We start from the raw sequence: 10,158 nt of genomic DNA, 5'->3' as shown, positions 1-10,158 counted from the left end.
TAATCGACCGGATTACTCACCCGACAAACCACAACTGAAGGGTTGGACTATGTTTCAACAGGAAACGCCCTAGGTGGGATCTAGGCTTCGTCCTTCCCTTCTCTCCACTTAGGAATCGGTCCCAACTCAAATAAGAAAAATCTAGTGAACCAAGACCCAAAACTCGAGTGAGCTTCACCTCTCTTCAGCTCACCCCATAGCAAGCCAGAGGTGACCCAGGCACAAAGCTAGCGTACAGACACTTCGCTGAGTATTGGGGATTTATGAGAACATACCTTGCTGATCTTTACTCGATCCGAAACTCGGCTTCTCCAACTAAGTCATATACCACGAACAATCCCACAATCATTTATCACACTACGATGATTTCAACAATTAAATACATCTAGTGCTCAATATCGTTTACATTCAATTACATGAACACATATAAAAATTACATGAGATTACACAACATCACATCTCAGGCAACTAGCTAATTGCCACAACAGCCTCCTAGCACCATCCCTGCTTGCATCTGGACTTGAATCATCTACACATGAGGTAAAACCTCATGAGTCATAAAGACTCAGTAAGGGTGCAATGCATGTAAATATGAGTATAATCATGTTTATGTATGCCAAATGCATGCAAATGAGGCTAGGCTCACACATCCTCACAACCCACTAAGGTTTGAGGCATCAACCTATCAGCCCCCCACCACTAGTCCTCCTTATGGCCACAGGTCCACTAGTTCTTGCATCACACAAGATATAACCACTACATGCCAATGCAACATAAAAACATTATCAAACACATTTACCAACTTGCAAGGCCACCTCCACATGGGGCCGTCCCTTACTTGGCTCGAAGCCTATTCTCTGCCTCGGTACGAACTCCAGCCTGAACCGCAAGTTCCTCTAGGACCACTGCCTTCCCGGTCGAACCTAGAGGCAAAACACACAAAACCCCAACTCCATTAACATCTGGCATTCAACCAATGCCCTCAACTACGCCGCACATCGCCAAAATCATCCATCAACAAATTTCAAATAACCCTAACATAGGGTTTAATCCAACTAATACTACCTAATTCATTATCTCACATAATGAGAATAATTAAATTAATTTACTTCAATTAATTCAAAAGAATTAATTAATTACCTCATTCAATTGGAAGGAAGAATCGGTCAATCGCCCACGTCGACGTTACTTCCCGAGCTGCCATCTCTTGCCCGAAATCCCATTCTCGAGCTTCCGGTATGCTCTATGAGTCTCAATATAATTTCCAGGACCTTTCCCCAATTTTCTAGAATTTTTTTCGGGATTTTTCCCAATTTTCCAGATTTTCTTATATTTCCTTTTCTTTTCTTTTCTTTTTTTCCTTTTTCTTCTTTCTTCTTCACTTTTCTTCTCCCGCGCGGCCACTGTTCACCTTCTTCTTCGCTGGCTTGCGCGCACAGCGCGCTTGCGCGGCTGCCACCGCCGCCCGGCCTCTCCAGCCGCCACCCGTGGCCGACGTCGCCTCTTCCCATCTTCCTCGGTCGCCACCAGCTGCCTAGGTCGCTGCTTGCAGCTGCTGTGCACAGCCATGGACGCCATTGGTGCTGCAACGGAAGCTTAACAACTGCTATCGCTGCGCCCTCGGCCATCCCCATCGCTTCCAAGCACCTCCTTACGCTCCTGCTGGCCATCTCGCGCTTGCTGCCATCCACCATTGCAGGCATGAGCCATCGCGAGGCACTGTTAGCACGCACAGCCGCACCAGCGAGCTACCATGGCCGATTGTCTGCCTCCTTCGTCGTAGCTGCAGCCTTCGGCAACCCCGTCATCATCACCGTGAGCTACTGCAACTCACACCTGAGCCATCGACGGCCGCCTCAGGGTATCCCCGCGCCAACGCCTCTGCCTCAGCCATGACCGACTGCCATTGCTACTACCTTCCGCATCCTCCATGGCTGCTCCAGCCCCCTCTCTTTCTCTATCACTCTCAGTCCAAGCTCTCCATCTTTCGGCTTCTATGCTCTCACTCTCTCACCATGCTCTCACACTCAATCTCATCCCTCTCTCGGCTTTGATCTTTTCGGCCATTTCAAATGGCAGAGACAATACAGAGGAAGCTTGAAGCTTCCTCTCACGCGAGAAACACACGCGTGTATAAATATATATATATATACCATTAACCCTCTAATTTCTCCTAAATTACACTCGAGGGATTTATTAATTGCACTTAGAAATGTAAATAATTGCACTTTGACCCTCCATGCCTTAATTAATTACTCTTAAGCCACTCAAAATCTTGATTTATTCGAAATTAATAACCGATCGCTACTCGAAAATACCGATCTCGTCCCTACGCCTACACGAGACTTTTATTCGACCCGAAAACACTTAAGGGTTGCCTTATTCATAAAATCGAACCACCCCTAAGGTCCCCTCAGCTTCCAGGAGGTCCCCTCCGACTATTCAGTATTGGCACCCACTCGGGCTTATACAGAATTTATTTCAAAAATCATTCTCGGTCGGACTGCTTCCAGCGTCACTATCCTCATCTCGAGACGCTCACCAATCCCTTGCCCTCTCCCTTGGACATCCAAGTCCCGAGGCACTCCCAGCCGCCAATTTGGGGAGTTTTATTAATTAATTTATCGGGATTGATCCTTGGGCTTTCCGGACCACCCGAGGCCTAACAAAATAAATCCAAAATTTTTTTATTTTCAATACCATGTAATACCGGGTATTACAGCTGATAGAGGTGTTCAGTAGCCTAACGGTTGGTGTAGCGCCTGGGAACGGTATATCCATGGTGGCTAGTCTGCGAATTCAGCCAGGTTGGTGGGAGGAGATACGTCAGGCTACCGGGGAAGATCGGAGGCTTCGCCAATGGGTGGATGAGAAGGGTGAGCTGGTGAAAATAGGTTTTGAGTTCAGAGATGGAATCATGAGGATGAACGAGCGAATTTATATTCCTAATAATGAAGAATTAAGGCAAAAGATTTTAGGTGAAGCTCATCGATCAAAGTACACTGTACATCCAGGGGCGACCAAGATGTATAAAGACTTGAGAGAAGTTTATTGGTGGCCTCGAATGAAGCAGAGTGTGGCTCAGTATGTAGCCAAGTGTGACGCATGCCAGCGTATTAAGATCGAGCATCAGCGGCCAACAGGATTGTTGCGACCGTTAGAGATACCAGAATGGAAGTGGGAGCACATTTCCATGGATTTCATTGTGGGATTGCCCAAGACAGCAAGGAAGAAAGACTCAATATGGATTGTGGTCGACAGGCTAACAAAGTCGGCTCATTTCATACCTGTTCGGACTACTCAAGGTACGGAAGAGCTGTCATGGATTTATGTTTAGGAAATTGTGTCTGATAGAGATTCAAAATTTTTATCAAGATTTTGGACGTGTTTGCACGAAGAATTGGGAACGAGGTTGAATTTTAGTACTGCATATCCCCCCCAGACAGATGGCCAGACTGAGAGGGTGAACCAGGTTTTGGAAGACATGTTACGAGCATGTGTACTAGAATTTGGAGGAAATTCGGACGAGTACTTACCGTTGGTGGAATTCTCGTATAATAACAGCTATCAGAGTAGCATCGGCATGGCGCTGTATGAAGCTTTGTATGGCAGGCGTTGCCGATCGCCTTCGTGTTGGCTTGAGGTGGGTGAAAAGCAGTTGGCCAAGACTGAATTAGTACAGCAAGCCTCTGAGAAGATTGAGGTGGTAAGAAAGTGTATGAAGATTGCTCAAGATCGCCAAAAGTACTATGCGGATCACCGTGCGCGAAATTTGGAATTTCAAGAAGGGGATAGGGTATTTCTTTGGATCTCACCACGAAGACCGTCAATGAGAAATCGGAAGCAAGGAAAGCTTAGTCCGAGGTTTATGGGACCGTATAGGATCATTGAGCGAGTAGGTCCTTTGGCCTATCGATTGGCCTTGTCCAACGAATTAGCGGGATTTCATGACGTGTTCCATGTGTCTCAATTGCGAAAGTTCATACCGGATCCAAAAATGGAAGTTCTAGAGGAAGAGGTTGAGGTTCGTCAAAACCTAACCTATATTGAAAGACCAGTAAAAAATCTTGGACCGCAAGGAAAAGAAATTGAGAAGCAAATCAATTCCATTAGTTAAAGTTCAGTGGAACCATCACTCTGATCGGGAAGCAACATGGGAGCTAGAAGAGGATCTAAAGCGTCAATTTCTCGAATTATTTGTTGATGTAATGGAAGAGTAACTTTGATGTATTGATACATTGCATTAATGGAAATGAAATTTCGAGGACGAAATTCTTTTAAGAGAGGTGGATTGTAATACCCTTGAAGAGTCATGATAAATTTTGTCATTTAAGAGAATTTTAGTCTATGAAAAATTCCAAAATTTCCCTTGAATTAAAGAAAATTCCATGAAATATTGGATGTCTTAGGAGGGGCAAAATGGTAATTTGGAATTTCATCCCAAAGGAAGATAAATTATTTTTGGAGAAATTATTTATATTGGAGAATTAATTTTGGAGAATTTAATTCTTGATTAAGTGCATGGATAATTAGGAATTAAATTGGAAAATCAAGTATGGCTAGATTGGTGACACTTGGCAAATTCTTATGGAAAGAGATTTAATTTAATTTGGAGAATAAGGATTTATTTAATTAAGAGAATTTGGTGACACATGGCATGATCTTATGAATCAAGAGGGATATTTAATAAATGCAAAAAGGAAAAAGAAATTAGTCTCTCAAGCATTAATGAGAGCCATTATGGAGAGAATTAAAAAGAAAATCAATAATAAAAAGAAATGTGTCAAGCATTAATGTTGGAAAATAGAGGATTTAAATAAATGCTAAAGTAAATGGATTATGTCTTTCAAGAGCCTTTAAAATTAAATCAAAAAGAAATTATTTAAGTCTCCATTAAATCCTTGAAAAGTTATGGATTTAATTTAAATGCAAATTTGGGAAATTAGTCAATCTTGGAAATTAGTCATGATTTAATTATTTGGAAAATGGAGAATTATGGAAAATTGGGATTTAAGTGGCATGGAGAATTATGGAAAATTAGTTTCCTTTGAATCTAGACAAGAGTTCTCCTAAAATCAAGGGCTAGGATTTAAGTTGGGAGAAGCACAAGGATTGTGCTAATGTTCAAAGGTAGAGATTAAGTCTCTTGAAATAAGAAGAAATCTATGGCTAGGATGTGATCTTGAGAATTGGCATGGATTAAGAAGAAAACTCTATAAATAGGAAGTGAGAAATTGGTTCAAAGCTTTTTCCCCATTTGTGAATTGAAGAAGCAAGAAGGCAAGCAAGTCTAGAGAAAGAAGAGAAAAACTAGCAAAGGTAAGCCTAGTTTTCTCCCTTGATATAGTTGAATGCATGTGTTTAAGAACTAAAGTCCCTTTATTATTTTTCTTTAAGGGTGAGTCTTAGCTTGTGGAGGTGTTGAAGCTTCAAAGTCTAAGAGGGATTCTTGGCTTGTGAGAGTGTTAAAGCTTCAAGGAAACAAGGTAAGGGATAGCCCCAAGTGGAGGGGTTTTTGCTTGCATTTGTACATGTGTGAATGAGTTGCATGTGATGGTTCTTCGCATGTTTTGTGCCCAAGTGGACCTATGGCCATAAGGAGGACTTGTGAGGGGTTGGTTGGTGCCTTAACCTAAGTGGTTATGAGGGCATGGAGAACTACCCTTAATATGCATTGCATTGCATTACATGTTATGTTTCTCATACTTCATTTACATTTGCATAGCACCCTTACTGAGCATTGGCTCATAAGGTCCTTTGACCTCGATGTAGGTGGAGAATCATCCAAGGGAAAGGGAGTTTTGCAAGGGTGAAGGTATTGAAGCAAAGAGGAAACTATGTGTAATGGTTATGTAGTTTTGTCCTTTTGTGTTGTATTATTTTGTTAAACTTGGAATGTATGTAAATGTGGTTAAAAGGGGGGGTAAACTTGAGTGTTTTGGAAGCCCCTTGGTATGGAAATGTATTCTGGAAAATATGGTTTTTATTTAAAAAAAAAATGCCCTAGGCAGTGGGCTGGCGCGGCCCACGCGCGCGTAGCCTGCGCGGCCCGCGCGCGGGGCCTGCGCGGCCCGCGCATGCGGCCTGTGCGCGCGGGGCTTGCGAGGCCGCGCGCACTGGGGGGGGCGCGGCTGCTGCTGCGCCCCCCCCCCCCCTTGTGGCTGCTGTGAAGTTTCCTTTTTTTCTATATTTTATATTTTTGGGGTTATTTAGTTATTTCTGATAAATTATGAAATTCTGAAATAATTTAAATAAATAAATGAGTATTTAGCCTCTAAATTAATTTTTAAATTAATGTAAATTTGAGGCAATTGTGGGAAAAATTTCTATATTTTGGGAAATTAAATAATGGACTATTTTCCTAAAATTTTGAAATTGGATGAGGATGCTTGAGATTTGTATTTCAAAAATTAATTTCCTAATGGTTGGAAAATTATGGAAATTTCGAAATAAATAAAAGGGAAAATCAATTGAGCTTTAATGAGGAAAAATTTATTTAAATTTTTCTAAGGAAAGATTAATCCAAATATTTTCCAAAGGAATTGGAAGTGAGATAAATGGGTTAATGGTTGGGGCAAAGATAGGAAAAATCTATTTTCTTATAATTAAGGCGTTATGCCATAAATTATTTTAAGCTAGAGAGTTAGCTTATTTTCTTTTGATCCTGGTAGGTCACCCTTAGCCTTCATTAAAGAGCTCGAGAAGGGGTGACGATTGCGAGGTCTCAGGTTTAATAGGTCGATTGATAATTCCCGGACCCTCGAGCGGAGCGAAGAGAGGGCAAAGTCTAGTTCCCACCTAGGTCGTTTCCCGTTGAAACGTAGCCGTCTCTTCATCTTTGCCCTAGCGTGTGAATAGTAAGTTGGCTATTCATGAGTAACACCCGTAGGTGGGAGCGGGGCGTTACAAGAATCATCCACCCCACATCTATCTTAGGATTTTCCATCGACAGCCTCGTCTACATCACGCCATTATTGGACAGTTAATGTGATAGGTATGCACAAAATATTTAAATTGTGTGTATTTACTAAATACTTGCATTAATTATTAAATTAGCTATATGTATTTTGATTGACAGATGAATAGGGAGTTATAAAACAAGAAAAACTACGGGTTAAGGATGTTTGGCTACTTGCACATGGAAGGCGTGTCATGTTAAAGTTTAATGACACGCTCCAACCCATAGGAGATGCAGCGGGACTATTCGGAGGGATTTTAGGGGAGCTAGCTTCTGATTTTGTCGCTTTTCCTGTCAATTACGAAAGCTGTCATAAAGTTCCCAACGCATATAAAGATGAAATTTACAAAAATAGAGTCATGGTAATTATCTAATATTTGTTGTTTTGATATATTTTTCTGAATATTTTGTTATAATTAACATTGTTATTTTTTCAAGGAAAAATTAAATGTTAACGAAGGACATGTGAAGAATTTCATTTTGAGAAACATTGAAAAAAAATGGAAGGATAGTAGATGCAAGTTATACCACGAGTACTATGATCCCACTATTGGTCGAGAGGCAAATCTTGCAAAACATCCACCAGGAATTTCACAAGACCAGTGGGCAAGTTTCATTGATTATCGTGCACGTGAAAAAACTAAGGTGATGTTACTAATCTTGCTTATAAGAGTACTACTCTTTATACAACTAAATAAGTATAATTCAAGTAATGATGTTCTTGTTGAATATCTAGGAGATGTGTCTACAAAATAGTGAAAATCGATCCAAATTGACAATCCCACACACTGGAGGATCAAAGAGTCTGGCAAGAAAAAAACATGAGATGGTAATATTACAAAAATTTATCCTAAGTATGAATTTTTCATTCTAACATCAACTAACATTTATGTGAAATTGTTCTAAATTATAGGAAATTGAGAGTGGTCAGCCAGTGAGTAGGGGTTTATTATATATCGCGACACATAAGAAGAAAGACGGATCTTTTGTGAATGAAGGGGCACGAACTATAAGCGTAAGTTTTGACACAAACTTAAACTTTACTTTCAAATTTATTTGTTTTTATAGTGTTTGTTTCTAGACACCTTTTGCTTTTGTTTCCCAGTTATATCGTAATTCTTAGACCTTTTGTTTGTTAGTCTTTGTTTATTAGAGTCTGAAATTGGTCTCTCTTTACATTATTAATTTGCAAACATAAAATAACAAACTATAAAAGCAGAAACTTACCACAACCCTATTTTGTAGAAGAAACAATCCTGTCTTGGTTCTTAACAGAAAAATTGTTCTAAAGTCTTGAGTACAGTTTATTCTTTAAGACTTGGAAAGCCTGCTAAACTTGAAATACTTCATGCACTTCCAGCCTATTTGCTACTAGAAATGGATAATTCTATGGATTTCTCTTCTTAAAGGAAGCACGTCAAGAACATGCCAAATTTATTATGTCAAAATGAAGTTAAAAAATCCTGTAGCTGAAGTTTTACATCTCCAGGAGCACCCCTAGCAGTTCACTAAAGAACAAGTGTCAAATGGATAGATTGAGAAATGTAGTTCTGTATCTCTATAAGGAGTCCTAACAGGCTTGAAATCAACAATCTTTACTGTTAACAGTGACAAACTAGATCGAAATTGGGGTCCCAAACAATTGTGCTTGTTAAATTAACTACAAAATTAAAAAAAAAAAAAAGACTCCTTGTTTGATGTTATATTTTCAGATTATAGAAACAATCTCTGGGTTCTAAGTTTAAGTTTTAAACCAAAAGTAAAAGAGAAAAAGGGTAGCTTACAGCCAGCCCATAGAGAGAAAAAAAAAAATAATCTGGGGGGCTTTCTCCTCCAACTAGATGAATTACATGGCACATTAGGGCTACGAGAATTCCATATGAAACTGGCTGGATGGAATGGCGACATCCCAGAGCAATCAATGACAAGTGGCTTCCCTCATTGAGATCAGTCGTCAAAAACAACTTCCACGGGGAAGTGGGCTACTACTACTACTACCATCATTAGGTTTGCAGATTCTTGAGAGGAAGCCCTTAATCGCACTTGATGTTTCGGCAGATCCTCCTTACGAACAAATTGGAGCCCAAGTAGCCAACAACTCCTGAAATTAAACACATATTTTAGGAAATGAAATGCAATAGAGATCCAAGTAATTAATAAGAAGAACAAATAAATAGAACTACTCAATCACAACACTGGAAAGAAAGATGCCCTGGATCCCCCCCCCCCCAATTTCTAAAATTAAAAAGATGAGGAAATTACGTAATGGCAATTTAGTGTACAGACTTAAGACTTTCTCCTCCGACCCAAGGTCTTGACTCTGCCACTGAACCTCAGCCAAGAGACGATGTATCGTATCATAGCCCATTTGACATAAAGGGGCAATGAAAACATGGAGCATGCAAGATCAAAAGTTTTAAGATTTCAACATACGCATAAAGGCAAAGCTGTCTAGAGTCCAAAAAACTAAACCAAAGTAGAATTCTTGAATTCTCCTTTCACTCACACACACAAACAAAATATTCCCATTTGGTTCATTGAACTGAAATAAGTAATTTTATGACACTTATATAGGGTACATAATTAGGTGGACCTTGCTGTTAGAATAGACCTCATAGGTGTTTGAATTTTTTGCTTGAGGGTTGAAAAATATTAGAACCCATACACACACAAAATAAGTATTGAAAAATTGGATACTGACATCATGGGTGTTTGAGATATCCTAGATGTTTAGTTTCATTATAATAACTACAGAAGTAAGGGGTATTTATATTCGCATATATTTTTTAGTGTTATGTTAGTAGGGTTTGTTAAGGTAAAGTATACTTATAAAGTTTGTCTCATGTGTTGCGAAATTTCCTCACTAATGCTGCTATAGATGTCTCATTCCTGATAGTTCTCTTTACTTTCCATTTCCTTAATATTTTTGGCAATCATGTTTCATGATTTTATTTTGTCTTATTGTTTGCGACTCATTGTGACCATCCTAGTAGCTATTCTTTGGACCTTTGATTGAAGCAAGGTCTGTTTCTGATATACAACTGCAGCCTAGAAAACGTTTCTCAACTTACTGCTATGCTAGACCGAGGCCAAGAAATTGGTGGCTTTCTGTGGTCACAACAACCTCCTATTTTTGTTTTAACTACTTTCAAAAGGAATGATTGTTGAAGTGACAGTTGTATTCATTAAGGACCTTCTAG

At 39.8% G+C, this 10,158-nt stretch overlaps 1 long non-coding RNA gene across 1 annotated transcript; it reads left to right on the top strand.

Moving 5' to 3' along the window:
• The first annotated feature begins 7,431 nt into the window (after positions 1-7,431).
• LOC127791491 (uncharacterized) lies at positions 7,432-7,985 on the top strand. Its single transcript, XR_008020954.1, has 3 exons — positions 7,432-7,603; positions 7,695-7,787; positions 7,872-7,985. It is a non-coding gene; the product is annotated as an uncharacterized LOC127791491 (long non-coding RNA).
• Positions 7,986-10,158: the final 2,173 nt, after the last annotated feature.

The sequence above is a fragment of the Diospyros lotus genome, chromosome 15, assembly GCF_014633365.1.
Source record: "Diospyros lotus cultivar Yz01 chromosome 15, ASM1463336v1, whole genome shotgun sequence".
Classification (NCBI taxonomy): Eukaryota; Viridiplantae; Streptophyta; class Magnoliopsida; order Ericales; family Ebenaceae; genus Diospyros; species Diospyros lotus.
The sequence above is the reverse complement of the archived record's forward strand: the minus strand, read 5'-3'. Positions and strand labels throughout refer to the sequence as shown.